General features: G+C 48.0%; 1 protein-coding gene across 1 annotated transcript in view; it reads left to right on the top strand.

Moving 5' to 3' along the window:
- The first annotated feature begins 2,171 nt into the window (after positions 1–2,171).
- The window catches only part of LOC141058837 (uncharacterized), a 147,699-nt gene continuing 136,330 nt past the window's right edge, over positions 2,172–13,540 (top strand). Inside the window, exon 1 of the mRNA XM_073555054.1 lies at positions 2,172–2,609. The gene's annotated coding sequence lies outside the window, so the exon portion shown is untranslated. The remainder of the gene's footprint in view (positions 2,610–13,540) is intronic.

The raw sequence follows: 13,540 nt of genomic DNA, 5'->3' as shown, positions 1-13,540 counted from the left end.
CTGGCCTAGACTGAGGGTTAGCCCCAAGCTCCCTCAGGAGACAGATATCGGCATTATCCGTCCTGTTCCAATGCAGAATTGCTACCAATTTGCAGGTGAAGACTTTCATCCAGGGAGTCTCCCATTTGGTACCTCCCTATAGGGCGCCCCTGAACGCCTGGGACCTTAACCTGGTCCTAAGCGTTTTGCAGGAAGCCCCATTCGAACCGCTACAGGATGTCTCTTGTACCTTTCCTGGAAGGTGGTGTTCCTCGTAATCATAACTTCCATCAGGCGGGTCTCGGAGCTGGCGGCCCTATCTTGCCGAACCCCATTTCTCACTTTCCATAAGGATAAGGTGGTGCTCAGAGCAGCCCCTCCCTTTCTGCCGAAGGTCGTTTCTTCATTTCACATTAATGAGGATATTGTCTTGCCCTCTTTTTGTCCAGCACCAGTACACCATGTGGAAAAGGCTATTCACACGTTAGACCTGGTAAGAGCCCTCTGGAGGTACGTGTCACGGACGGCACCCTTTCGTCAGACAGACACGCTGTTCGTGCTCCTTGAGGGGCGCAGGAAGGGACTCGCTGCCTCAAAATCGACCATAGCCAGATGGATTCGTTTGACTATTCAGGAGTCCTACCGCATCAGAGGTGCGCCAGTTCCAGCAGGGATCAGAGCACACTCGGGCAGTGGGCGCCTCTTGGGCGCTTCGGCACCAGGCTTCGACGGAACAGGTTTGCAAGGCAGCGACCTGGTCCAGCCTGCAAACATTTGCCAAACATTACAATATCCATACTCAGACGTCAGCGGATTCGAGCCTGGGTAGAAAGATTCTCAAAGCAGTGGTGACGCACTTTTAGACAGGAGGTGCATGTACCTTGGATCGGTGAGTCAACTTCCCACCCAGGGACTGCTTTAGGACGTCCCACAGTACCTGTGTACCCCAATGAGGTGAAGGAGAAACATGGATTTTTGTGATAAACTCACCATAAAATCCTTTTCTCCAAGATGCTCATTGGGGGACACAGCACCCACCCTGTTAGCCAGTTGGCTCCTGTTTGTTTAATTAATATGCTTTTTCATTTGATATTAGTGTGGTTTTTTTCTGGACATGTTGTTACCTGCATTAAGACTGATTTTGTTGTTCTCCTACTGCTTTTGCACTAAACTGATTTCCGTCTGCAATCAGGGCGAGGGTGTATACGGCGGAGGAGGAGCTAATCTCTTTTTTTCACTTAGTGTCAGCCTCCAGGTGGCAGTAGCATACACCCACAGTACCTCTGTCCCCCAAATGAGCGTCTCGGAGAAAAGGATTTTACGGTGAGTTTATCACAAAAATTCATGTTTCAGGTACTTTTAGACTGATTAATGAAATGTATCTTTGTGACTACACAGCATTTATTCTTAATTATTCCAGACATATTTTCCAGTAGGTTAAGAGATCTAAGCCATTGTTCATATGAGCCTGAACTTTGACTCTTGTATTAATATTGATTAGGGTTACAGGTTGCTCTGAGCTTAACCATTTGACTTTGTAAATATCAATCATCCTTTAGATCTACTTTGAGCAAATGCTATACTTTATGTTAACCCTTCTGCGGATTCTAAGCCGGAGGAGCATGACCGAAGAAGTCATACAGCACTTAGAAGAGAATCCTTGTGTCCTACTCCGCACCTCTATAAGGTGGCTCTGTCTGTGGTCACCTGCCGTGGACAGACGTTCGCTAGCTACTCCGTCTATAACCCTTAATACAATCCCCTATACAGGGATGAGGACTTATACCAGTTACCGCTGGCCAGTGGAGCAGGCAGGAATGGTCAGAACCATGAAGGATGACAAGGGACAAGACTGTAAGTCAGAAGAATTGTTAGTACATGGGCTGAGGTCAGAACGAGAATCAAAGATGCTGATCAGGGCTGAAAGAACAGGAGTGAACCAGAGCTGTATAGACTATAACTGGCAGCACTCAGCACAGAGACAAAGTAGGAGATCCAATAGGGTGTGGTGCTGACACGGTGGCAGCAGCAGGGAGCGGATTACTCCTCCTAGACTGGCTGACACTAGAGGTCCCAGCTACAGTGGCTGGACCGAGCCTGCGTTGCGCAGAGGGCCTGGTCCGGACGTCTCCTCCGTCACAGCGTTGGTGACAGTATACATTGTATCCGTTCAGCCTGTGATGTCTCTTTAAGATTCCATCCCACACGAATGATTGCGGTGGAATTTCAGATTAGATTTTATTCACTCTCTAAATTATAAAACTCCTTGAAAAAGACAAATAATCTGTAGTAATAGGATTTCCCTCGTCCCACTATTACGGGGGGGCTGCCGTCCTGGCTGAGTCTGGTCTCCGCTCTCTCCATCCTGTCCTCCACTTCTGCCTCTTCCTTCAGATTCTCCCAGTTGTTTCCTCTCTCCTCGCACATCTGTGTCAGCCATTGTTTGTGAGGACTCCGGGATCTTATGTGGCTTCAGACCATTGTCTCTCCACAGCTTCTGATTCTCTGCCAGATGTCAAGGAAAAGGGAGGAGAAGGACCTAGAATATTGTGATTGAAGACAAACGCGAGAAGGACTCGTAGATGGGTCTGTGCCGTGTGTGTAAGCTCGGGGAGATGGGTCTACTACAGGTAAGTCCAAACCAGACCTGGTCCATGACGGTCCTAGATCCTGTCCGTGTCTGGGACTATTTGTGAAGCTGGAGGAGCCGGAGCAGGTCGCAGGTGATCGCTGCTCCTGGGGTCATAGATCTGATCTGCAGACATTTACTGGCGGCTTTATCGTTTACTGTTAGTTTTCTATGCAAAAAGCTGTCTGCAAATTCTGGATGCACAGAAAAAAAGGAAAAAATGAGGCGGAGATGCCACGAAGTGAAGAGTTCTGTCAGAAATAAGACACCGCCAATAATGTCAGATTTACAAACTTATAGAACCAGCACCCTCCTCCTCGGTATACTGCTCTTGCTTTCACTTATTTCTCTCTCTCCTTCTCACTTTTGGCTCTATTTTTCTTTAAGTTTATTGCTATTTCTCTGTTCTCGGGGGTTTTTCTTTCTTTCTTTCTTTCTTTCTTTCTTTCTTTCTTTCTTATTTCTTTCTTTCTCTCTTTTTCCCCTTTCCTTCTTTCTTTTTTCTATTTTTCTTTTGTCTCTCTTACCTTCCTTCTTGTTTATCTTTCTTTTTTACTTTCTTTACTCTATTTTTTTTTCTATCTCGTTCCTTGTTTTTCCTATTTCTTTTTCTCTCCTTTTCCCTTTCTTTCCTTATTTGTTTTTCTGCCTTTTTCTATTATTCTTTTTTCTCTCTCCTCTTTTTTCTTTCTTTTATTATATTTTTTCTCTTTCCTTCTATCTCTTCTTTTTCTCTCTTTTTTTTCCTCTTTCTTACTTGCTTTCTGTCATTCTTTCTTTCCGTCATTTTCTTTCTATTTTTTTTCTTTCTTTTTACACTCCTCTTTTCTGCCTTTTTTTTCTATCTATCTTTATTTCATGATTTTCTATTCTTTCACTTTTTATCTTTTTCTTCTCTTTCACTCAGTCTACCTTTTAGAATAATCCAGAAACCTAAAGGGAAACTGTCTGAAATCCGTCACATCTTTATTACTCTTTGAGTGATCACATTGATGAATTTAGGGTTTATTCTCCTTCTTCCACTGACCGGGAACTCTCTCATCTCTGCCTATATAACGTACTGTATATATGAACAGACACTAAATCAGATGTCCCATATAACTTGTGTATATATATGTTTATAATGTGCAGACACTGTAAATCAGATGTCCCGTATAACGTACCTTTCAGCCTTTACTCCCATCACATCTAAGCGCAATATTTTGAGTAATGTTATTATTATTATTTATTATTATAGCGCCATTTATTCCATGGCGCTTTACATGTGAAGAGGCGTATACATAATACATACAAGTACTGTAATCTTAAACCATACAAGTCACGACTGGTACAGGAGGAGAGAGGACCCTTCCCGCGAGGGCTCACAATCTACAAGGGATGGGTGAGGATACAGTAGGCGAGGGTAGAGCTGGTCGTGCAGCGGTTTGGTGGATCAGTGGTTACTGCAGGTTATAGGCTTGTCGGAAGAGGTAGGTCTTCAAGTTCTTTTTGAAGGTTTCCATGGTAGGTGAGAGTCTGATATGTTGTGGTAGAGAGTTCCAGAGTAGAGGGGATGCCCGGGAGAAATCTTGTATGCGATTGTGGGAAGAGGAGATAAGAGGGGAGTACAGAAGGATATCTTGTGAGGATCGGAGGTTTCGTGCAGGTAAGTACCGGGAGACTAGGTCACAGATGTACGGAGGACTGTGGATGGCTTTGTATGTCATAGTTAGGGTTTTGAACTGGAGTCTTTGGGTAATGGGGAGCCAGTGCAGGGATTGACAGAGGGGAGAGGCCGGGGAATAGCGGGGGGACAGGTGGATTAGTCGGGCAGCAGAGTTAAGAATAGATTGGAGGCGTACGAAAGTGTTAGAGGGGAGGCCACAGAGCAGGAGGTTGCAGTAGTCAAGGCGGGAGATGATGAGGGCGTGGACTAGGGTTTTTGCAGATTCTTGGTTGAGGAATGTACGGATCTGTGAAATATTTTTGAGTTGAAGTCGGCAGGAAGCGGAAAGGGCTTGGATATGTGGTTTGAAAGAGAGATCAGTGTCAAGGATAACCCCGAGGCAGCGAGCTTGTGGGACTAGAGAGAGTGGGCAGCCGTTTACTTTAATGGATAGGTCTGTTGGGGGGGTCGCGTGAGATGGGCGAAAGATGATTAATTCTGTTTTGTCCATATTAAGTTTTAGAAATCTAGCGGAGAAGAAGGATGAAATAGCAGACAGACATTGAGGGATTCTGGTTAGTAGGGAGGTGATATCTGGTCCAGAGATGTAGATCTGTGTGTCATCAGCATAGAGATGATACTGAAAGCCATGAGATTCTATGAGCTGTCCAAGGCCGAAGCTGTAAACGGAGAAGAGCAGGGGCCCTAGGACTGAACCTTGCGGTACTCCGACGGATAGGGGGCGCGGTGAGGAGGTGGTGTGCGAATGGGAGACACTGAATGTCCGGTCTGCTAGGGATGACCCAATCCAAAATAGGGCCAAGTCTGTGATACCAAGGGATGAGAGGGTCTGTAATAATAGTGAATGGTCCACTGTGTCAAAGGCAGAGGACAGGTCCAGGAGGAGGAGGACAGAGTAGTGTCGCTTGGCCTTGGCGGCTAGTAGGTCATTGGTGACCTTAGTTAGGGCAGTTTCAGTGGAGTGGTGTGGCCGGAAGCCGGATTGCAAGTGGTCAAGGAGGGAGCAAGAAGAGAGGTGGGAGGATAGTTCAAGATGGACGTGTTGTTCCAGTAGTTTTGAGGCATAGGGGAGAAGTGATATAGGGCGATAGCTAGATACAGAGGATGGGTCAAGAGAGGGCTTTTTGAGGATAGGTGTGATTGAGGCATGTTTAAAGCTTGAGGGGAAAACACCAGTTGTTAGTGATAGGTTGAAGAGATGGGTTAGGGTTGGGATGAAGACTGTGGTGAGGTTTGGGATGAAGTGGGATGGGATCGGGTCAAGTGCACAGGTAGTGAGATGTGATCTTGAGAGTAGAGTGGAGAGTCGATCTTCTGTAATGGTGGAGAAGTTGGTTTTGGGGGAGGAGGGCAGGGCAGGTAGAAGGAAGGGCTCTGAGGGTTGTTGACCAAAACTGTCTCTGATGTTATCAATCTTCTCCTTGAAAAATGAGGCAAAGTCTTCAGCTGAGATAAGTGGAGAGGGAGGAGGTGCTGGGGGGCGGAGGAGAGAATTGAAGGTGTTGAAGAACTGTTTAGGGTTGTGAGACAGGGAGGATATGAGAGATGAGAAGTAGGTTTGTTTTGCTGCAGCGAGTGTGGCCTTGAAAGTAGTGAGGGACTGTTTGAATGTGATGAAGTCCTCATTGGAGTGGGATCTTTTCCATCTGCGCTCGGCAGCCCTGGAAGCCCGCCTCAGTTCTTTGGTCAGACTGGTGTGCCAGGGCTGTCTGTTGATTTTGCAAGTTTTGGTATGTTTGAGAGGGGCAACTGATTCTAAAGCTACAGAAATAATGTTACCTGACAGATCCCTCTGCTCTTGTGGAGCTGAGCGCTCGCCTCGCTGGGTGCAGGGTTACGGGATGTAAACCGGAGAGTTCTCATTCACTGACAGCTAGCCGAGATCTTGGAGCTGATGGCGGATTGAAGCACAAAGGGTCCGGTTCATTATCCCATTTGCCATTTTACATCTAGTTTTTGGCGGTTTTTCTCCTGATTTTCATTTGAACCTTATTCTTTTAATTCACACTTTTTTTTGTAAGTTTATGTTATGTTTTCGCGCCTGTGTTTTTATGTTTTTCCTTCTGAGCAGTGTTTGGGGTTCCCAGGTGCCCCGCAGCTTTTCAACAAGCTTTGTTCGGCCTGCTGAACCCAAACAGTAACACAGACTTCCTTGAGAAGTCCGTGTTCGGGGGTCCGTGCACAAACACTGGGTGTCCAGTACGGACCCCGAACTTTACCATTCCGTGTTCACCATCTCGATGAGAAGTACAGAGGATTCATTGTCTCTGTGACTCTGATCAGCGCAGAACGGGAGACATCTCAGGGGATGGAAACTTCCTGTAGAAGAAGCTTCAGACGGGGAACGTACATACTGTATATATTAGGACCTAGAATAGTGGGGCCATGGGGGGGTGATGTGACGCTCCTATGTTTCCCTGGAGATTCTGAGGTTTCTTGAGAAATATTTACAATATATCCACAATGGGTCAGTGCCTCCAAAACGTCTTATCAGGAGATCAAGACAATTCTCCACAGGGGGCAGAACGACTAAGGAAAAGGGAAGTTTTCACTTAATGGGGACTTTAATTTTGGGAGGATAATGTAAACACTACTTAAAGGTTATCTGTCAGCAGGTTTTTCCTATTTAATCTGAGAGCAGCATGACATAGTGTCAGTGACCCTGATTCCAGCAATGTGTCACTTATTAGACTGTGTGCTGTGGTTTCAAAACAATTATTGTATTATTCTGCAGGAGATTATCACTGCAGGACTATGTGCCACATGCCAGGTAGTCCAGCTAATCTGTATAACCCTGCCCCCACCTCTGATTGGCAGCTTGCGGACAGTGTACACAGGAAGCTACCAATCAGGAGTGTGGGCGGAGTTATACAACAAAAGTGCAACAAGCAGCTCAGTAAGTAACACATCACCAGAATTAGGGTCTCTGCCCCTACATCATGCAGCTCTCAGATTCCATAGCAAAAACCTGCTGATATACATGCTTTTTAAAGGGGTTACCTAGGAGTTAAATATTGATGACTCATTCTTAACCCCTTTGTGCCAGCTGACATACCATCCCGTCCATGTGCCCCGGCACAATTAGATCATGGACGGGATAGTACGTCATGGCGATGGGCCGCGCTCAAGGGGGGAGCGCGGACGGGTGTCAGCTGATTCTCACAGCTTACACCAGGCACTTGAACCCCTGGAACACTGATAGCCCCTCTGCCAATGGATCGGAGACCCCGCGTTGTGACGCGGGGTCCCGATCGCTGGTATGGTTACCTGGGCTACCAGAGCTGAGAATATTCCTGTTATCTGTCAGTGTGCAGTAAGTGCAGCGCTGACAGCTTCTATAGCATTGGGATGCTGCTTCATCTGCCTGCTATAGAAGTGATCAGCCTGCAAAAATGATTGTCCCATAGTGGGACAAAGTGTAAGAGTTAGAATAAAGTAAAGAAAAATCTCTATATATAACAATGAATGTGTGTGTCTGTATCACCAACCAATCACGAAGCATCTTTCATTTCACCAGAGGTGTTCAAAAGAAGCTGAGCTGTGATTGGTTGCTATGAGCAACAGTTTTCCTTGCAAACAATCACTAAGCATCTCTCATTTCACCAGAGCTGGTTAAAAGAAGCTGAGCTGTGATTGGTTGCTATGACCAACAGTTTTCCCACTTGACAACACCTCAGCAGACACTGACATGGTGGGAGAAATCTAGCATCCCTGGGAACATAAGCTCCAGCCATTGTCTGCCCCCTTAAAGGAGCAGAGATCACATGACATAAATGAGTCCCCCCTCCTGTGCCCATATACCCATCACACATCCTCCATCCCATAGGCACATCTCCCCTCTTAAAAGGGTCATTGGTATGGAAGTCAGGGCAAATCCATCCAGTGCTTTGGTTTTGACCCCAGGCCTCTCTTAAAGGGATCCCCGGTATGGAAGTAAGGACCGTTCCACTCAGCTCTGTGGTTCTGACTCCAAGGTCTCTTAAAGGGATCTCCAGTATGGAAGTCAGGGCAAATCCATCCAGCGCTTTAATTCTGACCCCTTGCCTCGCTTAAAGGGATCCCCGGTATGGAAGTAAGGACCGTTCCACTCAGCGCTCTGGTTCTGACTCCAAGGTCTCTTAAAGGGATCTCCAGTATGGAAGTCAGGGCAAATCCATCCAGCGCTTTAATTCTGACCCCTTGCCTCGCTTAAAGGGATCCCCGGTATGGAAGTTAGGGTAAATCCCTCAGCGCTCTGATTCTGACCCCAGGGTTCTACTAAAGGGATCATTGGTATGCAAGTCAGGGCAAATCCACTCAGCGCTCTGGTTCTGATCCCAGGCTCTCTTAAAGGGATCCCCGGTATGGAAGTCAGTGCAGATCCACTCAGCGCTCTGGTTCTGACGCCATGCCTCTCTTAAAGGGATCCCCAGTATGGAAGTTAGGACCGTTCCAGTCAGCGCTCTGATTCTGACTCCAGGCTGATGGGAAGATGTGGGATATTAGGGGTAGTAGTCCGGTAGCTCTGGCTGATGGGATGATGTGGGATATTAGGGGTAGTAGTCCGGTAGCTCTGGCTGATGGGATGATGTGGGATATTAGTGGTAGTAGTCCGGTAGCTCTGGCTGATGGGATGATGTGGGATATTAGGGGTAGTAGTCCGGTTGCTCTGGCTGATGGGATGATGTGGGATATTAGGGGTAGTAGTCCGGTTGCTCTGGCTGACGGGATGATGTGGGATATTAGGGGGAATAGTCCAGTGGCTCTGACTGATGGGATGATGTGGGATATTAGGGGTAGTAGTCCGGTTGCTCTGGCTGATGGGATGATGTGGGATATTAGTGGTAGTAGTCCGGTGGCTCTGGCTGATGGGATGATGTGGGATATTAGTGGTAGTAGTCTGGTGGCTCTGGCTGATGGGATGATGTGGGATATTAGGGGTAGTAGTCCGGTTGCTCTGGCTGATGGGATGATGTGGGATATTAGGGGTAGTAGTCCGGTGGCTCTGGCTGATGGGATGATGTGGGATATTAGTGGTAGTAGTCCGGTGGCTCTGGCTGATGGGATGATGTGGGATATTAGGGGTAGTAGTCCGGTAGCTCTGGCTGATGGGATGATGTGGGATATTAGTGGTAGTAGTCCGGTGGCTCTGGCTGATGGGATGATGTGGGATATTAGGGGTAGTAGTCCGGTGGCTCTGGCTGATGGGATGATGTGGGATATTATGGGTAGTAGTCTGGTGGCTCTGGCTGATGGGATGATGTGGGATATTAGGGGTAGTAGTCCGGTAGCTCTGGCTGATGGGATGATGTGGGATATTAGGGGGAGTAGTCCGGTAGCTCTGGCTGATGGGATGATGTGGGATATTAGTGGTAGTAGTCCGGTAGCTCTGGCTGATGGGATGATGTGGGATATTAGTGGTAGTAGTCCGGTAGCTCTGGCTGATGGGATGATGTGGGATATTAGTGGTAATAGTCCGGTAGCTCTGGCTGATGGGATGATGTGGGATATTAGGGGTAGTAGTCCGGTTGCTCTGGCTGATGGGATGATGTGGGATATTAGGGGTAGTAGTCCGGTTGCTCTGGCTGACGGGATGATGTGGGATATTAGGGGGAGTAGTCCAGTGGCTCTGACTGATGGGATGATGTGGGATATTAGGGGTAGTAGTCCGGTTGCTCTGGCTGACGGGATGATGTGGGATATTAGGGGGAGTAGTCCAGTGGCTCTGACTGATGGGATGATGTGGGATATTAGGGGTAGTATAAACCAAACAGACTAAGGAAGCATGTTGCCATAAAATACGCATTGCTTTATTAAAGTACATCTAAGACACACATACATGATAAAAAGAGATGTGTATACCAGGGTGTCACAAATACATAGCATCCAAAAATGGAAAATAGGGGCTCAAAACACAGTACTATACCGCCAGAAAGAAAGAATGCAGTATGATCATAGTATGGGCGCTATATTGTAAATTACTATAGTCATATGCCCCAATGTATCATGTGCTGCTATAGAAGTATACCAAGACAATCCTAAATGTGAGCATCATCCTGACGGTAAGTCAGGGGGCATAATACAAACAAGTTTTTCCCCAATAAGGTTAATGTAGTAACAGTCCCTCATGAAGGAATATACATGACCTGTGACACCGCGATGATACTTCTATAGCAGCACATGATACATTGGGGCATATGACTATAGTAAATTACAATATAGCGCCCATACTATGATCATACTGCATTCTTTCTTTCTGGCGGTATAGTACTGTGTTTTGAGCCCCTATTTTCCATTTTTAGATGCTATGTATTTGTGACACCCTGGTATACACATCTCTTTTTATCATGTATGTGTGTCTTAGATGTACTTTAATAAAGCAATGCGGATTTTATGGCAACATGCTTCCTTAGTCTGTTTGGTTTATACATTTGGTGGGAAGCGCCATGTTTTCTAAGGCCCTTGTTGTGGGAATATATTAGGGGTAGTAGTCCGGTGGCTCTGGCTGACGGGATGATGTGGGATATTAGGGGTAGTAGTCCGGTGGCTCTGGCTGACGGGATGATGTGGGATATTATGGGTAGTAGTCTGGTGACTCTGGCTGATGGGATGATGTGGGATATTAGGGGTAGTAGTCCGGTGGCTCTGGCTGACGGGATGATGTGGGATATTATGGGTAGTAGTCCGGTGGCTCTGACTGACGGGATGATGAGGGATATTAGGGGTAGTAGTCCAGTGGCTCTGGCTGATGGGATGATGTGGGATATTAGTGGTAGTAGTCCGGTGGCTCTGGCTGACGGGATGATGTGGGATATTAGTGGTAGTAGTCCGGTGGCTCTGGCTGATGGGATGATGTGGGATATTAGTGGTAGTAGTCCGGTGGCTCTGGCTGACGGGATGATGTGGGATATTAGGGGTAGTAGTCCGGTGGCTCTGGCTGACGGGATGATGTGGGATATTAGTGGTAGTAGTCCGGTGGCTCTGGCTGATAGGATGATGTGGGATATTAGTGGTAGTAGTCCGGTGGCTCTGGCTGACGGGATGATGTGGGATATTAGTGGTAGTAGTCCGGTGGCTCTGGCTGACGGGATGATGTGGGATATTAGTGGTAGTAGTCCGGTGGCTCTGGCTGACGGGATGATGTGAGATATTAGGGGTAGTAGTCCGGTGGCTCTGGCTGATAGGATGATGTGGGATATTAGTGGTAGTAGTCCGGTGGCTCTGGCTGACGGGATGATGTGGGATATTAGTGGTAGTAGTCCGGTGACTCTGGCTGATAGGATGATGTGGGATATTAGTGGTAGTAGTCCAGTGGCTCTGGCTGATGGGATGATGTGGGATATTAGTGGTAGTAGTCCGGTGGCTCTGGCTGATAGGATGATGTGGGATATTAGGGGTAGTAGTCCGGTGACTCTGGCTGATAGGATGATGTGGGATATTAGTGGTAGTAGTCCAGTGGCTCTGGCTGATAGGATGATGTGGGATATTAGGGGTAGTAGTCCAGTGGCTCTGGCTGACGGGATGATGTGGGATATTAGTAGTAGTAGTCCGGTGGCTCTGGCTGATGGGATGATGTGGGATATTAGGGGTATTAGTCCGGTGGCTCTGACTGACGGGATGATGTGAGATATTAGGGGTAGTAGTCCGGTGGCTCTGGCTGATGGGATGATGTGGGATATTAGGGGTAGTAGTCCGGTGGCTCTGGCTGACGGGATGATGTGGGATATTAGGGGTAGTAGTCCGGTGGCTCTGACTGACGGGATGATGTGAGATATTAGGGGTAGTAGTCCGGTGGCTCTGGCTGATGGGATGATGTGGGATATTAGGGGTAGTAGTCCGGTGGCTCTGGCTGATGGGATGATGTGGGATATTAGGGGTAGTAGTCCGGTGGCTCTGGCTGACAGGATGATGTGGGATATTAGGGGTAGTAGTCCGGTAGCTCTGGCTGATGGGATGATGTGGGATATTAGGGGTAGTAGTCCAGTGGCTCTGGCTGACGGGATGATGTGGGATATTAGTGGTAGTAGTCCGGTGGCTCTGACTGACGGGATGATGTGAGATATTAGGGGTAGTAGTCCGGTGGCTCTGGCTGACGGGATGATGTGAGATATTAGAGGTAGTAGTCCGGTGGCTCTGGCTGACGGGATGATGTGGGATATTAGGGGTAGTAGTCCGGTGGCTCTGACTGACGGGATGATGTGGGATATTAGGGGTAGTAGTCCGGTAGCTCTGGCTGATGGGATGATGTGGGATATTAGGGGTAGTAGTCCAGTGGCTCTGGCTGACGGGATGATGTGGGATATTAGTGGTAGTAGTCCGGTGGCTCTGACTGACGGGATGATGTGAGATATTAGGGGTAGTAGTCCGGTGGCTCTGGCTGATGGGATGATGTGGGATATTAGGGGTAGTAGTCCGGTGGCTCTGACTGACGGGATGATGTGGGATATTAGGGGTAGTAGTCCGGTGGCTCTGGCTGATGGGATGATGTGGGATATTAGGGGTAGTAGTCCGGTGGCTCTGGCTGACGGGATGATGTGGGATATTAGGGGTAGTAGTACGGTGGCTCTGGCTGACGGGATGATGTGGGATATTAGGGGTAGTAGTCCGGTGGCTCTGGCTGACGGGATGATGTGGGATATTAGTGGTAGTAGTCCGGTGACTCTGGCTGATAGGATGATGTGGGATATTAGTGGTAGTAGTCCGGTGGCTCTGGCTGACGGGATGATGTGGGATATTAGTGGTAGTAGTCCGGTGGCTCTGGCTGACGGGATGATGTGGGATATTATGGGTAGTAGTCCAGTGGCTCTGGCTGATGGGATGATGTGGGATATTAGGGGTAGTAGTCCGGTGGCTCTGGCTGACGGGATGATGTGGGATATTAGTGGTAGTAGTCCGGTGGCTCTGGCTGATGGGATGATGTGGGATATTAGTGGTAGTAGTCCGGTGGCTCTGGCTGACGGGATGATGTGGGATATTAGGGGTAGTAGTCCGGTGGCTCTGGCTGACGGGATGATGTGGGATATTAGTGGTAGTAGTCCGGTGGCTCTGGCTGATAGGATGATGTGGGATATTAGTGGTAGTAGTCCGGTGGCTCTGGCTGACGGGATGATGTGGGATATTAGTGGTAGTAGTCCGGTGGCTCTGGCTGACGGGATGATGTGGGATATTAGTGGTAGTAGTCCGGTGGCTCTGGCTGACGGGATGATGTGAGATATTAGGGGTAGTAGTCCGGTGGCTCTGGCTGACGGGATGATGTGAGATATTAGGGGTAGTAGTCCGGTGGCTCT

The sequence above is a fragment of the Dendrobates tinctorius genome, unplaced genomic scaffold, assembly GCF_039654945.1.
Source record: "Dendrobates tinctorius isolate UK_male_01 unplaced genomic scaffold, ASM3965494v1 ptg000215l, whole genome shotgun sequence".
Lineage (NCBI taxonomy): Eukaryota > Metazoa > Chordata > Amphibia > Anura > Dendrobatidae > Dendrobates > Dendrobates tinctorius.
Note: the sequence above shows the minus strand (reverse complement) of the source record. Positions and strands in the feature narration are given on the sequence as shown.